This window comes from Sciurus vulgaris (genome assembly GCF_902686455.1).
Source record: "Sciurus vulgaris genome assembly, chromosome: 14".
Classification (NCBI taxonomy): Eukaryota; Metazoa; Chordata; class Mammalia; order Rodentia; family Sciuridae; genus Sciurus; species Sciurus vulgaris.
The window spans coordinates 20,284,894-20,303,787 of record NC_136475.1 but is presented as its reverse complement, the minus strand read 5'-3'; the positions used below and the strand labels follow the sequence as shown (position 1 = coordinate 20,303,787).

Here is an 18,894-nt window from a genome sequence, read left to right as displayed (position 1 = left end):
TCACACTCATAAGAAGCAAAGCTCAAGAGATGAGGTTTGAGCTAAAAAACGTAAGCACAGGAGTCACCAGGCTGCTAAGACAACGAGACTGGAACAATATGGAAGCCAAGAACCCTGGAGCAGCAGTATGTGAGGGGCAGGTGAAGAAGAATTGCCTGAGAGACCACAAGTGAACCATCAGGGAGAGACGCAGAGAGCCCAAGGGGTCTCAGAATGCGAAGGAGTCAGGTTTCCCACAGGAATTAGCGCTCTGGTCTCAGTTGCACTGTAGTAAAAAACCCCAGGAGAATAAGGACTGAAAGGCATCTATTGGCTTCAGCTATTAGGAGATCCCTGGTGACTTCAGCAAGAACAACTTCAGAATGTTCAGGGAGAGCCGCAGTTCTGGCAGAGTGAAGAGTGGAAACAACCACGTCATCATGAAATTCAATATCACCTTGTGAAAGACAACGATCTCACAGCGAGACTTCCTGAGGCTGACCGGATTAGCCAATGTGCACACACAATGAGGTTCAGGACAGGGACTTACAACCAGCCCCAGCGCCAGAGCATCCAGCCAACCATCCTGCCCCTTCGCATGTATGTTAGACAAACGCCATGGTCAAAAATACCCTAGGTTCTCTGGAATGTAAGGATTTCTTAACCTTTAACAACCATAATCTTTAATGTTTATACTAGGCTCCTTTCATATTCAGACCAGTGGCTAGAAGCAGAATGGATAAATGGACTCAAGTTGGATACATTTTGTTGAAGCAGAAGAGTTTAAGAAAACTTCTTAGGACATAGATTAGTTTGGTGCTCACATTCCATTTCCTATTCCTGGACACATAAGAACACTGTGTGCCCCAACCTTATTAGCAGTCAAACTGGGGACAAGTGTCTAGGCTTTTGCTGGAAGAAGTGATATGCTCCTAGAACATCTTACATGCTCAGTCAAGCATTCATTCCCATCTGCTCTGGGAAGAAGGGCTCCAAATTGTGGGAACACAGAGGGGAAGGATCTTGAACTTCTATGTCACTGTGTGCAGGAGAACATCCAAAAGAACCAACTGGCCCACATCAGAATGTGACATGAAGAAAAAACAGACCATTATTGTATTATGCCACTGAGATTTGAGGGATTATATGTCACTGCAGCATGAATTGGCCTACACAGCCTGATATGACGTGAAGAGTACTAAAGGGAGGCGCAGGGCAGCATGCAGCAGACTCAGAGCTCTGTACTCACGGACAGGGAACAGGAAGAGAACAAAAGGAGAGGGCGACAGTCACAGGAGTAATGTGCAGTTCAAAACTCTCCTGGAACATTTTAAAGCATTTCAACAGATTTTCCAGTGTGGTCTGTTTAGATCTGTTTTCACCTTGTAAAAGACTCTGATATGTGGTGCTAATTCACCATAAGGTGGGGTGGCCAGGGAAGAATAGAGTCACTCTGGGTTGGGCAGAGGTGAGTGAAGGGAGGAGAAGGGTATGGGGGTGGGAAGGATAGTAGAAAGAATCCGACATTATTACCCTATGTGCATATATGACTACATGACCAGTGATTCCACATCATGTACAACCAGAAGAATGAGAAGTTACACTCCATTTATGTATGATGTGTCAAAGTGCATTCTACTGTCTTGTATAACTAATTAGAACAATTTTTTTAAAAGAGCTCACAGTAGGAGAAGCAAATCTGTAGGTTTAATAGGAGTAATACATTATTTACTGATTGATTCTCAGATACTAGAAATCAATGTAAGTAGAAATTTTACTATTCTTTCCTCTCCCAGTGAACCCCCTGACCACCCTGTAGATCCCTGCTGCATACAGTTAATGGAACCACTTAATGAGGACAGTGTGCTGATAGGGGCTCACATTTGGAGGCTTGCTTATACTCTGAGCTTCTATAAGAGGCATGGTTGGAATTTATTTGTCCCCTTGAAGGAACAGGCAGAAGAAAGCCTTCTTCCATCTCCATGGTTTCCAGTCCAATTTAGGATTATAAGATACCACGTTAGATCTGCATCTCTGCACCTGAGTGTAAGGATTTCCAAATTGTGGGTTTAGAGTCAGGCCAAGATCCTGGCCTATACTTTTGGAGTTCAGACATTGTCAGTATCTGGAGTTAACACCTCTGGTTTGTCCAAGGACTGGATTGTCTGGCCCACTGAGGGCCACCCTTGGGCCACAGGGGATACGCACACTTCACTTACATTCCCAATCTTTTCACTAAACCAACACTTCAATTCCAATTTTATGCTGTGAGTGATACCCCAGCAGAACTGATATGAAAGCTAAAATTGCCATTAAGCAGACATTCTTTGTTATGGTTTGAATATGAGGTATCCCCAAAAAACTCCTGTGAATGCAGGAATGTTCAGAAGTAAAGGATTCAATTGTGAGTGCTGTGACCTAAGCAGTCCACTGCAGTCTGCATGAACTGATTGGATGGTAACTGGGCAGCTGGGGCATGACTGGAGGAGGTGGGTCACTAGGGTTTGATCTTCCTGCGGCCCTTTTGGGTCTCTCTTGCTCTTGCTCTCTCTCTCTCTCTCTCTCTCTTCTCTCTCTCTCTCTCTTTTTGTCTGTCTGTCTCTCTCTCTCTCTCTCTCCCTCCCTGCCTCCCTCCCTTCCTCCCCCACCCCATTGTTTTCTTGCTGCCATGAAGAGAAACTCTTCTGCACTGGGCCCTTCTGCCATGATGGGCTGCCTCACCTTGGGCTCAGAGTAATGGAGTCAGCTAGCTAGCTGTGGACTACCTCTGAAACCATGAGCCCCAAATAAATCCCTCCTTCTCCAAGATGTTCTTGGAGGGCATTTTACTCACAATGACACGAAGCTGATGGAAACTTTCTTAAACCTTACTTGTCCAGAAAACGTAAGTGATATGCTAAGGTCTCAGAAATTCATCTTCACCAAAACTCATGTTGAAATTTAATTCCCCAAATCATATGTCAACAGTATGTAGAGATAGGCCTGCAGGAGGAAAGGAGTATTAGATGAAGTCGTGATGGTGGGGCCGGAACACCATGATAGCATTAGTGGCTTTATAAGAAGAGAATGACAGACCTGAGCTGGCCACGCGATGCCTGCTACCTCAGGACTCTGCACAGAATCCCCACCATCAAGAAGACCCTCACTGGGTGCCGAACAGATGTCAACACCAAACTCTTGGATTTCCAGCCTCTAGAGACTTAAGCCAAATAAATATATTTTCTTAATAAATCCCTAGTCTGTAGTATTCATTTATAACAACAGAAAATGGATTAAGATGTATATCCCAATTTTTCATAATGAGACTATACAAATTAATTAGGCTTCTATTAACAGAAACCTAACTACACGAAGCCTCCTGAAGACGGGAGATTTTATTCTTTCTCATAAGTGAAGTACATAATTCAGGGCGGGCGTGGCAACTTTGCCCAGGGATAAAACTCCTTCTACACCAGCATCATATTCCTCCCACTCCAGGCAGCCACAGAGAGTGGATGGGAAGGGACAGAACGTCCCCCTCCCCGATGGGGGACACCAGGGAGGAGCCTTTTGGAGGCTGCACGTACATCAGCCAGTTCTGAACATGCATCGACCAGTTCTGAAGGCCCTGGGAGCCGCAGGGAAAATGGAAATGCAGTGATCCCCAGCTCCAGAGCTGGGGAAATTACTACTGAAGGAGGACTGAGCAGCAGGCAGCAGGGGGCAGCTCAGCCAGCCAAGGTGGGTTCTCATTCAAAGGCTTTTCTGTCTCCATTCTGGGTTTCTTTTGCTGTCCACGGCTTTTGAGGTCTTTGGACAATGAGCTCATATCCGTGGTAGATAACAAGTGAGGGAGAAGCGAATGCTCCCAAGAACACATCAGTCCTTGTAAATTGATAATTCTTCTGACTTACAGATGACCTGGAAAATATTCCAATAAATGTGATTTTTAAATCCATTAATTAATTAATTTTATTAAATAAAACCCCATAGATCCTTTTACATGTTTAACTACAGATCATATTCCTGTTTTATGTATCCACTGGTAATAGCATATTAATCCCATGAACCACTCACCCCATTCCCTCAAAGTCATGATTTATGGTTGAAATATGCACTTGTCTATTGACGCAATGAATGTGTTAGTTTGTGACTAAAGATAACAATAATGTATATCTCTAAACTCAGTCTCCCACCTTAATTCTTCTGATACAGTGCAAATAGGTTCTAACATATGCCTGTGGTTTCCTTTATTAGAAAAGCTAGTGGTCTCCACTGTTGAGGTAAATGACAATATTGCAGGTCATAAAAAAGATTTAGTATTCGAACCTTTGCACTAACCAAGTTCCCAACGTCATTCTCAGTGAGGATCAATTTCAATTACACTTTTACTGCTTACATAATGGAGGTGGTTGGGTCCATCAAAGGCGGGACAGGGAGCAGAGGGGGCTGAGGCACCGGGGGAACTCACCTTTGTCCTCCATGAAGCCCCTGACCTGGAGCTCTTCTCAGCCACAAGGAGGGTTAATTATGACATTTGCTTTGTGTGACCAGAATCATTACTGACAGTTGTGTTCCAGAGCCAGGCAGCACCTTAGAAATTTCCATGTCTATGTCCCTGCACAAAATTCACATATTGAGATACCCCACAAGGTAATGATGTTGGGAGGTGGGGCCTTTGGGAAGTGAATAGGTTGCAAAGGTGGAGCCTCGTGAATGGGAGCAGTGCCCTTATAAAAGGGACCTGAGAGCTGCCTCACCGTTCTGCCATGTGAGGTCACAGTGATAAGATAGTCATCTATGAACCAGGAAGTTGGCCCTCACCAGGCATGAAATCTGCCAGGCACCTTGACTTCAGGTTTCCCAGCCTCCAGAACTGTGAGGAGTAAATATCTGTTCTTTAAACCATAGTATTTTTGCTATGTCAGCATGAGTTAAGGCAGGAAACTAAAAGAAAGTCAGGATTCTCTTTAATTAGCAATAGGGTATTGGTATGGCAAAGTTCAGTTAAAGAACTAGATGCAGAATCTTATTCCCCACTGGGATGAAATCAGCTGGAAGCTCGGTTTGATCACTCTGTCCTCCACCTGGAGTTGTCCCCTGACTTTGTGCTGGGGAGGACAGATCAGCTGGGCATTTTAAGAGTGCACTTAGCACCTCTCCTCCTCGTGTCTGGCTAGCAAGGACGAGACCCAGGGTGCTAACTCTTCCCAGGCGCAGTCTCTCTCTGTCCTCGCTTTGCCAGGGAGGCCTGTTCCACTTTCAATAGCTCCCATCCTCTTCAAATCATGATGTATTTGGAATAAAATCCAAACCCCCTTGCCAGGTTCCCCTGTGGGATCTGCTCTCCATCCCTTTCCGAGCAGGCTCAGCCCCTCTCATCCCAGCGCCCTGTCTTGTGGCCACATGGGTTCTCTGGGTTTCCCCACCACGCTTGGCCTTTTTCCCTAAAGGGCCTTTGTGCAAGCTCTTTTCCCACCTGAAACACCCCCCCACACACTCACCCACACATATGTACCCTGCAAAATGCCCTCGTTCTCCTCCTTAAATCTCAGCAGAGTCAATTTTCCTCCGCAACAACCAGTGATGATTCTCTTTCTCAAGCAAAGAACCGCCCTTCATGCCCCCATCCTTCATCTTTCCTGCTAGCTGGGCTCCTTCCTGCTATCTGAATCCATTCTGATATTTCAGGCATCTGTTCACAAACCAGTGCCCTCAGCAGTCCATGCTCAGGCAGGTATGGCTTCCAAGAGAGACTTCGAATCACAAGCATTTCTTTTGTGTTGTTTCCATCTCTAGAGATGTGACAAGTGTGGGCAGTAGGGTCAGAGGTAACACTTTTAAAACTAACCAGTTCTTACTTCGAGGAGGAGAGAGTCCATGCAGTGTCCACAGAGATAGGGAAAAAGACATCTCTTTAGGAAAGCGGAGGAGCTTTGTAGAATCCCTGGGAGCTTTCTCTCCTTGCCCCATGAGGGTAGGGGCAGGATTTTCCTGAGAACAATTTCTGTCCTGGTTCAGAGTTGAAGCTGCATATCCCATGCTGCAGACAGCTGTGATTGTGTTATTCTGAATAACTTAGTGGGTGTTCCCAAGCACTCACTGTAGGGATCAAAAAAGGTTGATCACATACTTGTGTAGTATTTTATTATATTAGCAGTGTTATTTCTTGGAAGGAATTCTGAAATGAACTCTGTCGGTAACCAAAAGTGGGCTTGTTGTGGTGCCTCATTAGGTAAAGTCAGACAAATGTCGGGGCTGGTTACCAGAAAAGGAGCATCCTTGTTTGGGTGTATTTGAACTGATGCCACTTTTTCAGACAGTGATTAAATAGCAGGAAGCGCTCACCAGCAGAGTGCAATAATAAACACACACACATAACCCAGGCATCTCCAGCCCTTGCCACCTTATCGCTGCCAGAAGTATATTTCACACTTATTTGATAATTTGATTACTCTTTGCCTCCCAAAACAGTATAAGCTCCTTGAGGCCAGAGATTTTGGCTGTCTTTCTTGCTGTGATGCATCCCAGGCCCTGGAAGAGTGCCTGCAGGTGGAGGTACTTGTTATGCATTTGCTTAATGAATAAACGCATGAGCACATTTGCATAGAAGAATGCTGTGTTGGTGGAATGTGTGGGTAGCAAGGATTTTCCTTCCTGTGCACCCAAAATGAGATTAGTAACTACAACACAGATTTTAAACAATGATGAGCAGAATAGTCTTGCTCTCCTCAGAGATCCTCCCTACCACCCCTGTTGTTTTCCACAGGCATGGAAGTTCACTGAATCTCCAAAATCACTCACAAAGTTGCAGCCCAGGGGAGTTCAGCCCTGCCCCCAGGGTGCCCCTCTGCATGGTTCCTGGCTGGCCATGTGTTTGTGCCTACGTGATGAAAGGAAGGACAGGCCAGCCACGTATGTGTACCAAGCATGTGTTCTAAATTACTCCCCATTCCTCACAGCTCAGAGAAACCCCATTTGTTCAACCATGGTGTACAATCTTGATTCATGTTCTTACTTTAAAAAGTCGTTGGTAACCTTTTGCTATTTCTTCCATAGTCTTTCTGGAAATGTGCAAAACAGAAAATCGTGAATCTTCAAAGCTCTGGCCCCTTAAATGATGAAGATAAGCAATAAGCTCTCTTCATTCTTTCTGTCAATCAACTGAATTTGTATACTCATTTTCATTTGGATATAATGACTATGGAAACTTCGTACATAACCCTTTAAATGGCATGATGTTTTGGATTTTTTCAAACAAAGGGTGAAAACTATTTTGATTTCTATTAAATTATCCATATTTTGTGCATATTCTAATTTTTCCTCCTGTCCTTTTTCTTATGTTTTGGCAATGCCTATGTTATACCTCTCTCTGTCTCTCTGTCTCTCTCCCATACATTGAAAATCACCATTTAATTTCCAGTAGAAAATCAATGACACTAAAAATAATCTCCGTCCTCAAAAACTCTTTTCAAAACAATCATGCTAAAGGTCAGAATTATAGTAATAGGAATGGCTAGCCTAGGGTACTTCCCACTCGACTTCCCAGGTTCCTACTTTAATAATCTAGTGATTTTAATCTATCACAAACTCTCAGTGTGTGCTCAGCATGGGCAGTACAGCCAACCAAACCTGAAAAGTCAAGTTCACATTCTCCTTTGGGAGCCTGTACTATCTGGGTTCACTGTCCACACCGGTCCAGTTAAGTCAGGAAATGTGGTTCTGTTTCACCTCTCTGGAGGCAGAATTAGTCTTCTCGTGTGTGAATCCAAGGCAGAGTGGACAAGTTGGAGAAGAAGACCATAGAAATCCAGCCTGGAGGAGCTGTTCTGTTTCTCTATTTGTTTGCATAGGGGGAACTGAGGGAGAAAAGGACAGGAGAATCATATTAAGGTTGGGCTTTTTTTTCCCCCCATTCATTTTATTTTGAGAAGGAATTGAACAATAATGAAGACTATGTTCTTTAAAAATGTTTCATGTTTCAAAAACTCCCTGATTATCTGGTTACGTGGGGAATACGTGGTTGTCTGGAGTTGTATGGAGTTGTATGGGGTGTACCCGTTTATCTGGAGTTACATGGGGCATACACAGCTGCCTGCCGTAACATGGTAGTGGGCTAAGGTTCCTGGGAGAAAGGAAGAGGGTGACTCAAAGCTTGCCGTAGAAGTGTGGGGCTGGGGAAAGGGACAGAAATGTGCACCAACGTGTTCCAGGTTAAATGCAGACTGAATCGATACAGCAGCACCCATGCCTGTAGCCATCTCAGTGGGGGGTCCGTCTGAGAACAAGTTTTGATTAATGATGTTTTAATGTGAATTTCACTTTTTAGCACTCCAGTGCCCAAGGGTCCTGGTTGTTTTGATAGACTCCCCCGACTCCAAAAAAAATCAGTAATTTTTAGACATTCTAACTGCTCCCTTCAGGGGCAGGAAGTCCAGGCGAGCCAGGTGCATTGGAAAGGCGGAAGCATTGGATTGACTGGCCCAGGCTTCAGCCTCTCCAGTGCCAGGAGCGACCTCTAGGTGGTGCAGGTGAGTTTGCAGCGAGGGAAAGCCCCTCGGGGAGGACTGTTTGCAAACTCTCAGACAGGACAAGGAGCAGTCAAGGAAAGTTCCCGGGAGCCCTTTAAAACAGAAAGGAAGTGGGACTGACGACAGATGTGTGCCTGCTCTTTGCACCCCTGTTGGTCCCTGGGACGTGGAGCACCTGCTTGTGAGAGCACACCAGGAGGCCACCTGTGAAACCTGGCGTCACACGCAGGACCTGCCTGGCTTTCTTCATAGACCCATGTCCTGCTTGTACTAGAAGCTGACCTCACACTGAGGACCAGGTAAGCCTTGATCCTTTCCTTTTGGTTTTCCGAACACTTGGGCTGTGGATGAGACCTAGATGTCATTGGCTAGGGAAAAGCCTAAGTGCATTTTTGAAATGCATGTCATTTTTGGGTTGCGTTTGAACAAGCTTTACCGATTACTCTATGTCTGTACTACCAGTTCTCAGACCTGTTGTTCCTTTGTTTTCAAGAGAAAAAAAAAGTCAGACACCCTGTTTTAATGTTGGTTGCTCATTTGGTTAGGGAATGAAACTGTGCGCTTTGCCGGCTGTAAGATCTGGACTCTTAAAACAAAGCTTGTCTCCAAGATGCAGGCAAAGTGTGTTTCTCTGGTTTGCCCCTGAGCCTGGCTCCCCAGGGAATATGAGTAGCAGCTGGGACTTTAACGGGGCCCCATACCTGCCTCCCACCCCCAGGCAACCCCAATGTTCTAAAAGATCTTCCAGGTGAGGTTTTAAATCAAGGCTGAGACCTTGATGTTGTGGCCCCTGTGTTGCGGGTAAGAAATCGAGATGGCTTTTTGTGATGCTTGAGGTTTTCATTCCCAGCCAAGAGATCCCCTCAATGTTCCGACAGGCCATGGGTACATGAGGGTCCTGTGCAAGAGTAGGCCCTGATTTCCCCGCATCCTGTGGCTCCTGATCCTGCACGTCCAGGGTTGGTGATGTTAGGGCAGTGGGGACAGCAGGCGAGGCTTCGACAGCGTCTCCTGCTCTGTTGCACTGGATCAACATCAAGAAGAGCCGTTAACACAAGAAAGGCAACCCAATAGATGAGCCGAGTGGGAATCGCGGTGGTCAGTCAGAGGACTGGGCATAGCTGGGTGGGATGCCTGCACCCAGGAGGACCGAAATGAGCGGCGGAGAGAGAGGAGAGGCGCCGCCACAGCGCCAGCTCCTCCCCCCCGGCTCTCCAGCTGGCTGCACCTCTGTGGTTCTAAAGTGGCGTTTTTGAGACATTTTCAAAGCAAGAGTGAAACTGCAGCTCAAAGTATCAAAAAGGTAAAAAGCCATAATGGTTTGAAGGAGAAAAGGAAGCAATTCAAAAAGCTATGCTAGAAACTGGGTTTTTTGCCCAGCTTGATGCTCTGAGATTTCTAGGTCATGACCGCTTGAAACTCTTAAAGATACATTGCAACAGAGCCCACCAAAATAGGGAGGACTCGTCGAGGTTGGGAAATGAGCGTTTGTCCCAATAATCGCCCATGTGCATTCTAAATCTCTGAGAAGAGGGAGGGTCCCTGGTATCTGCTGTACCCTGCCCCACCCCTAAGTAAGCCAGGCTGTACTGTGGCAGCACACGTTTAATTTGCAATGGCAAGGTGGGAGTGTGATCCTAGAAGGACAGGTCTTTGGGAGGAAAATCTCAATAAAATTTCCCTGAGCTGTTTGATGTTTACTCTCCAGCCACTATCTGGCTTCTTACTTTTGTAAGCAGGATTTTCATGTTGTATACAAGACATCTAGAGGGTCCCTAACTTAGGATTGGTTTATGATGATGTGAGTCCATCCACATTCAGTAGAAACTGTTCCTCAAGTTTTGAATTTTGATTCTTTCCTGGGCTGGCAACGTGCTGTCTGAGCTTCTGTCACGATGCTAGGTAGCACCAATGAGCCTGAGCTCCCAGCAGGCCCTGGGTTGACAAGGCAACAGTGGGTACTCTGCAGGGTGCTGTGCTGCTGAGCTAGCATGTTCGGGAGGGTAAGTGTTTTACACGCAATTTCAACCTATGATGTTTTCAACCTACTGTGCCCTTATCTCTCTGCATGGTTTTATCATAAATTTAAGAGCATCTATATTTGTGAAGCTCAGAAGTTCCTTTCTTAAGCAGCTTCATGCCCTCTTGCCTAGCGTGGTGCCTCCCATGGGGAAACAAACCAACATTTGTTCAGAGGAGGAAGATAGACTTTTTCCTACCCCTACTTCACGGGGTACAACATGAAGTTGACTCCTTAGAGTCCAGAGTGTCTTCTAGTGAAAAAGTTCCTGAGGTCTCAAGGAACTACAGATGGAAGCCAGGTCAACTGTTCCTGGGTCTGAGGGAATGAGTTTTGTGGTTTCCAAAGAACAGAATTCATTCTTAAAGAAGTGCCCAGGAACCCAGCTTCAAAGACTCAAGCAAATCTGAAATTCAAACACAGGAGCTGTAAACAGGATGGCATTTGGCAGCCAGCCTCACTAGTTAAGTGGCTCAGCCCCTGGGCTGGCTGGCTTTCCCCTCACCTCCCCTTGGCCTGCCCAGCAGCCCCCTGCACACCCCTTAGCAGATTTTCTTCTGGCCCCTGCTCCCTCAATTATCCCCCACGACACCTGCCTGCTTGCTCCTTTGATGCCGTTTTAGGCTCTGCCTAGGTAATTCCACCCACCAATAGCATCATTAATTAACCCACATTAAATTCACTTAGCACATTAGATCAATTAGGAGACAAAAGCCCCAGTGCCCTGCCTCTGAGGCTGCCGCCGCCATCACCTCCATCTGCGTGGTCCCTTCCCGTCATGCCGTCCTCTTGAATTGTATGTTGTGCGTGGGGCTTTTATTTGATCTCTCAGGTTACTATTTTCCCAAAAACTAAAGCTAGGAAAGACAGACTGTTGTGACTTAACTTCTGCCATACATTCCCACAGCACAAACATGACCAAGTGTCTTCAGGCACATTTCCCCTATTCTCCAAATAAGGAAGCTGAAGCTCAGAGAGGTTCCCTGATGTGTCCAAAGCCACATGGCTGATAATGACCATGAGAACATGGGTCGCTGCCATGGGCTGAGTGCTCAGAATGTAAGGCGTGGACTGAACGTGTCATTGGAGGGGCCGGGGCTAGAAACGGCGTCCTCACGCCTGTAAGGACAAGACAGGGACAACCACTAGTGTGAAGTGAACACACACTCCCCTTCGTCCATCTCCGCTTCCCACGGTAATGTCCACCCTGGACATGAGCTCACCCACCTCCTGTCCTTGTCATAGGTAAGGGCACAAGAGGAAATGATCTGAATTTTGTTCCTGGTGAGTCATCCTGATGAAGGTTTGGTAATAGAAGAAAGATTTGAGTGCTTACAGTTTTTATATAGTGAAAAACTGTCCAAAGGGGGCAAATCCAGATTGTTTAATCTTATAACATCTAGTAACTAAAAGAACATTTTTAACTGACTTTCAGGATTCAGGCATGCCAATAGCCCCTTGACCTCTGCCAATACAAACAAAGAGACTGTCCTTAAGGAGTCACAAAGCATTACCTGAGGATAGTTAACCCTGTACAAAGTGAAGGAAAAAGCTTCCCTCTGGGCCTTGGCGTGGCAGGGGGCATTCATGACACAGCATACCAGAGGACCCTGTGACCCGAAATGTCTCTGGTCCCCCTAGCACATCAAAGGCACTCCATGAAGACATATCCATGGTATCTTTCATGTCAAAGAAAGATCACCAGTTAATCTAATCACATGTAGGGGGATAAGGGGCTGCTTCAACATCAAAGTACCCCAAGTTAACAAGCAAACTCAAGTTGTCAAAGCTACCCTCTCTGGGGCAGAACACCTGTCATTTCTCAAAGGCTGAGTTTCCAAGGTGTCAGACACACTGGTTCCCAGGCTGGAACTGATTCATGCTGGTGAAGATGCTCCTGCCTCAGTGCCCTCTGGAAGTGCCCATAGTTTTGTACACACATAACTAACCAGGAGACCCTTTGTTCCATTCCCAACAAATCAGATGAGCCTCACATAGGAAGATATCCCCGTGGCAACGGTCCTTGCTGTAACCCATCCAGCTCATATAACAAACCCAACAAACCAGAGTGCTCTGCACATGACCAGAAAGAGCATTCACTTGTGAGTCATGACAAAATCAACAATAGGAGCAATGACGACCACAACCACATTATTGTGACTGATAGCCATGAGGCCCAGGGTGCAAAGAAGCCAAGATTAGCTGGATATTCATAGATCCCTTGAGATTGATTCAGGTACCATTCAATGACTAGACACCAACAACTAAAAGGTGAGTCCAAATGCAGAAATAAAATTAGTCTCCTGAAAATAACAGAAAGAATCCTTCCAACAATAATTCAATAGTGATATAAAGCACTTTCTTAAGATAGAGGAAAGACATGCAAAACCAGACGGCAGATAAAGGTGAGATGTCCCTGTTTTGATGACTATCAGAGAATTCATTACCGAATCTCATCTCCTGAAATATCCACACTGCTGTATTTCCAATTCCTTATTCTTAATGTGCATGCACAGGAGAGAGATGAAAGGAGGATTTCATGTAGGTTTTAATACACACCCATTTGTTCATTTAACAATTTTTTGTGAGCATCTGCTGCATGCCAGGTACTGTCCTGGGACACAGTGATAAAAATGGTTCCTTGGATAACAACAGAGATAATATCCCCACATCCATAGAGCCTAGATTCTACTCCAGGGAGAGAAACCATAATAGATATGAATGTAACTTTAGATAAACCCAATGCCACCAAGAAATAAGCAGGACAAGCAAGATGAAGTGCCAGGGTGGGAACAGGGACCTCTTAGGAAAGTGACATTGGAGTGAATGCCTAGATGAAATGGGAGAGTAAACGAGGGACCACAAGAGTGGAGACCCTGACTGAGGTGAGCTTGAGATTCCCCTATACCAGCAGGAAGGCAATGGCGAGGGCAGAGGGAAGAAGAGAAGCCCCGGAGGAGAACCAGGGCCAGAACATGCTGGGCAGGGGGACATGGAGGAATGTGGTCTTTCTTTGTTGGGGGCAGGAAGACCAATAAAATGATACATCAACTTAAGGCTGACCCACCCACCCAGGATCGTTCTTCTGCCCACACCACAGCACATCACACCTCGCCAAGCCGCACCATATCCCGCTGGTTGCTGTATTTTGAGTATCACTACTGATGAGATGGGTCTTCAGGCAGCCTCCTCCTTAGACGGCGGGTTGGCTTGTCTGAGGGTCAGGAAAGGCAGGCAGCAGACGTTGGCAGGATGTGGAATGATCCCAGTGCACCCGACATCTGCTTTCTTGGCAATTAACACACGGCAGAGGGACCCTTTCTGAGAAAAATTTTAAAGACCTCAACTTGATACACATGCTTGCATTTCAAAAAATCTGAAAATAGATTCTCAAGACTAAGTAAGTTATGCAAGAAAAGAAATCGCTTATCATTCTTGCAGAGACCGGCATGGCCTCACAGAGACCTCACAGCCCACTGGGTCCTCCACAGCCTGCCCAGGACACTGGCAGCCCCCCTCGCCCCATCCACTTCCCACTTGGAGAGATAGAAGTGCATTCCCCAGCCTTGGCAGGAACCAGGACTGGATGGGGCTAGTTCAGAGACTGATTGTGCAACAGGCTGGCCAGAGCTGATCCTGCAGACCGCACTCATGACCCTATGGATCTCCTAGCAAGTTTGATTTCCTTCCTTGTCATAGGAGCACAGAGGCCAATTAGGCAGGAAGTCAGAAGGGAATGTTTCTGGAAAATCCGTGGCAGTGACTGCACCCAGATGGGTAATGAGGAAGGAATTGGAAGGGTGGATGCAGGATCTTGATGTCGGGTTGGGTTTTACTGAGGCACAGGAATGTCCGAGTCCATGGCAATGCCAGTGTGGGACGCAGACATCTATTAGGTTGGCTGTCATTTACCCAGGTAGATGTGGTTTGTGGTCGACTAATCTGATTGATGCTCTGTATTCTGGCATAGCAAACATCACCTCTGGCCCCGAAAACCTTTAATCCTTAAAAATACTGACATGCACAGAGCTTCCTAAGAGGTACCTTAGTGGAGTCTTGGAGCTCATTTTCTTTAAGACTTAGTCCTTAATAAATGCTTGAAATGGCTGCTCCAAAACCTCGTGTCTGTGATGAAGAAGGTAAATCAGAGTGCACACCTCGGGAGGTGGTCGTCTAGACACCCCTCCTGCTGCAGAGAGCCTGCTTCTCTGGGAAGCATAACTGAGGGAGAGGGCACTGCCAGCTGGGCCCGGTGGGATTTGTAAACAGCACGGATTCACTGTGCTTTGGTGGATTTGCAGTGGGGTTTTCTGCTGATGGTTTTTTTTATGGGCAATAAAATTTCCAATAAGTATCATTTACATTCAGCAGAACTCCTTTTGAATTTCAGCTCAATCTTTAGAAAGACTGGGGAGAGAGACCCTTCCCTAAGGCAAGTGTACATAAAGCACATGCCTGGGCTTTCCTGGTGGCCCCTGGCAGAGGGAGTCCTGCTCCTGTGGCCACTGTGATTGCCAAAAAATGTCCCTTCAGTACTCACTAAGCAGTTTTGCTCCTCCTTTTATAGACAGAGGAAACCGAGGCAAGGATACTTTAGTCACTTGGGACACTCAGTTTTGAATCAACTCTAAGAAGCAGGAGACCACACTTTCTCCAGAATTACTGCCGGTTGTTTTCCAACTTGAGGTTTCCACATGAAAATCATTATCCAAACAGACCACCCACAGTATTCTGCCTTGACTTCAGTGGCTGGCGTGTGTGAGGGAAACACACTTGGGAATATTGCCCTGATGGTTATCACAGTTGTTGCTTTTGAAGGCAAATATTTAATTTGTGAAGATTGCAAAACTAGGAACAGTAGAATGTTGAGCTCCTCCTTATGTTTACAGAATAAGCAGAATTGAGACTGACAAACGCAGTGTCCCCAGTTCTCTAAGAACTGGCTGTTTGCTCCTCACAGCATCAATTAAACAAAAGCAGGCGCCTCTGGAGACACAGGTCCACTGAGCCAAATGTCCTTCCTCCCAGGAGGTTCCAAAGGTTCTGCCCTCCTCCTTGAGTTCTCATCAGGAGGGACCCTGGATACAGCTTCCAGAGAGCGTGGACCGGGTGGTGAGTGTAGGGTGGCCCTCCTTCCTGTGCACCCTCATGGCCTGAAGAGGACAGACAGTTCTCCAGGCCTCCCTGGGGGGCTTCTGTCTTAAATTAAAGAGGTCACCATATCTTCCATAGGATGACTGGATCCAAATCTTGCTCCAAGTTTGGTGAGAACTGAAAGAGACCTTGCCCCTAGTCTTACAGCTTGACATATTGAAAGAAAGAAACAAATAGGCACATAGTCACACGCAAATACAAACACGAATCACATGAGAACAGAAGTCAGCAGCACTGGCCACGCTGCATGCCCTGCGATCAGTGTGCCCTCCTATGGTGCACCAGACCAGGCGCAGGCCTCGCCTCCTGTGTTCTTTCAGCACCGAGCACAGGAAGAGAGGAGGGCTCAGATGGACAGGGTGACTTGCCCAAGAGCTTCCTCCTGGTGAGAGGCAGGGTGTCCATCCAGTTCATGGACCTCGACTTGGTGTCTTTTGAGAGATCAGAGCCAGGAGAAGGTGAGTTGCTGCAAATTATATGAGTCTAACTTTGGGCCTTTGCCACTTGGGTTGTAGGGAGAGTTTCTACCCAGGCAGGTGTCTAAAACCCTGGCTATCACTGAGTTCCATAGAGCAGCCTCAGCAGGCACCCTGGCTGGCTGGCTCCGACCCTGGAGGCTGGAGGATGCTGGTTGCTAGAGCAGAAAATGGAAGCCCATATTTCCATTCCTCAAGGCCAGAGCAGACTCAGGCGGTCACTCCTCAAAATGCACCAGACTAAGACGAGCCAGATCTAAGGGCACTAAGGGCAGTATGTACAGTGTCACTGGTACCTACAGCCAACTGGGAAGGCCAGAATATCACACTGGTCTTTAGATAAGGAAGCTAACCCAGAGAGCTCAAGTCAGTGGTCCACACCGCCTTGGTCAGGGGTGTAGAGCTACAGTCCCCCTCTGCCAGCCCCCCAACCGCCATGTGCCTACCGAGCTCCTTGCAGGCAGCCCCTCCCCACGTGCTGTAAATAGGGCTAGGGCTAATCTGCAGGAGACCATCAGGAAACATGTCACATCAGAGAGTCAAATGCAGAAACAAGACTTGAGGGACCAACTCTAGAGAGGAGCACGGAGCTTCCCACACACACCTCGCAGACTTCTCTTCTGTTGGCTACAGGGCTCTCTTCTTGCCAGTTCTTGTCATCCATACATCTGGATGGGGAGGCAGAGGACACTTTCCTTTCCCATCTCTTCGCATCCAGGAGCCTAGCTCTGTGTCCTCGAGCCCCCCCGCCACCATCTGACAGGCCCCCACATCACAGGCTTGCTTTTTCCTGCATTCCCTATAGCATGCTTGGGGGTGGGGGTGCTCTGGATCTCTGCATGTGTGTATCTGGGGGTGTACTTCTGTGTGCACCCTCGCTTGCAGTTTGGGAGGCCCAGCCTGGGGAAGTGGGAGGAACACAGGGCGCCAACAGACAGCAAACAAAGGTACTAGAGGGGTCAGAGGTGCCCCAATTGGAAGAGGCAACTGAACGACACCTATTACCCCTGCATCTGTGGGGTCTTAAAGGGAGACGCAGATTTTCCCTTTCTCCCACAGAAAAAGCTGTTCCCCAGGGGTATGTCAGATCCTTGGGAAACACTGGAGAAACAGCGATCAGAGTGCCCATGGCCCGCGGGATGGTTCAGCAGCTGTGGATCTCAGTGAATCCCGTTTTCTATCACCCTGAATTTTTTTTTTTTAAATTTAGCTGTAGATGGACACAATACCTTTACTTTATTTATTTATTATGAGGTTCTGAGGATCCAACCCAGTGCCTCACACATGCTCGGCGAGCACTCTACCACTGAGCCACAACCCCAGCCCCACACTGAACATTTCTGAAACTGGCACTTCTCTGCTGACTAAGTAGACACCTGAGCCCTCGCTGGAAACGGAATGTGTGCTCCTTATGCATGGTCCCCCAACCGCGGCCCCTTGCTGAAAACTCTCCACGGGTAATGGTTTCTTTTTGGAAAGTTTTCAAATCGTATTCATTTGCGTTTACATTATCTGCTTTCCTCTGCTCTCTATGTGGATTATTCTCCTGTTGGGTTTAATTTAACCAAATTTGCAGCTGTGCTAACAAAGTCATTGATGCCCTCCTGCTTTCAGAATAGATTTTTCTGTCTCTTCTCTGGCTTTATGGACAGACTCTCTCCATAGTGAGACACACGCCGCCGCACCCCCCAGCCCCCAGCCTTTGGTACTGTTTGATGTTCTTATCTATTCAAAATGCATTTCCCTGGACCAGACTTCACTGCATTTCAGATTCCAAATAGTGAGTTCTAACGTTTAAACCGTTAAAATTAATGATTTATAAAAATCACAACTAAAAACAAAGAGCTTCCTCTGCATGCTGTCAGCCTCAGCTTCATTAGGAAGATGTGTGGGTTTCGTAAATGCAAAGACCCCTTGGAGCACTACTCTTTAGACATGCGTTGTGAAACTCAGAGTCTTTTTGAAAAATAAGACAAACATGCAGATTAGCAAAGACACCCAAACCTGCCAAGTTCAATCTTTTTGTGATTTTTTTAATGAGCTTTTTTAATTAAACTTAATGGAGGACCTGAAGGCCTAATGGGGACCTATTGGGAACCACAGAGATGTAATAATGAAGGGTACAAGACCCAGATGGTGGGTTTTACCCCCTAGAATATTTCTCCTACACCCTGCCTGATCTTTCTGTGCTTCAAAAACCAGTGATGGGTTTCTCAAGGCATTCGTGGCTATTCTGAGTGAAGGAAGCAGCCCCCAGTCCTGTACTTGGCCTTGGAGGGGGATAACCAGTGCAGTCCTGTCCTTAGCCCCAGTGGAGGTGCCCTTTGTCAAGAGGAGGAAGACAGCTTTGATCTGTAGCCCCCATTCTGTTGTTCAAACAATGAAGTTGGTTGGAGTCCCTCTGTCAGAATATAGGCTCCTTAGGGCTCTACAGACCACAGCCTTGTCTGTAAGTGAGAGCATAAATCCATTCACCTCTAGTTCAGCATTTAATGTGATGCCTTGTATTTAATAAGGGCTTAAAAATGACTGGTGTGTGTAATCGAGAGGTTGAGCAGGAAAAGAAAGCATAAATAACAATTTCACCTCTCAGCAAAAGTTTACCCAGGTCTCAGTTCTAGAACCCAGTGGGCCCTCAAAAACACTGACCCCTGTTACCACAGTTTGCTCGGAAGTCTCGGTTCCTTGGAGAATCTTCTGGGCTCCGTCACCAATTCAAACAGCAGGAACTCCTTCAATGAGTGCAGATTAGCAA

At 46.7% G+C, this 18,894-nt stretch overlaps 1 protein-coding gene across 4 annotated transcripts in view; it reads left to right on the top strand.

The window, feature by feature from the left end:
* Nucleotides 1-3,683: 3,683 nt before the first annotated feature.
* Nucleotides 3,684-18,894, top strand: part of EDAR (ectodysplasin A receptor) — a 90,681-nt gene continuing 75,470 nt past the window's right edge. For 2 of the 4 annotated variants that reach the window (XM_079111208.1, XM_079111205.1), the window contains exon 1: nucleotides 8,406-8,788. The gene's annotated coding sequence lies outside the window, so the exon portion shown is untranslated. Of the gene's footprint in view, nucleotides 3,700-8,405; nucleotides 8,789-14,154; nucleotides 14,287-18,894 lie in introns of those variants that run through there. The other 2 variants (XM_079111207.1, XM_079111206.1) reach the window with 2 other exon arrangements.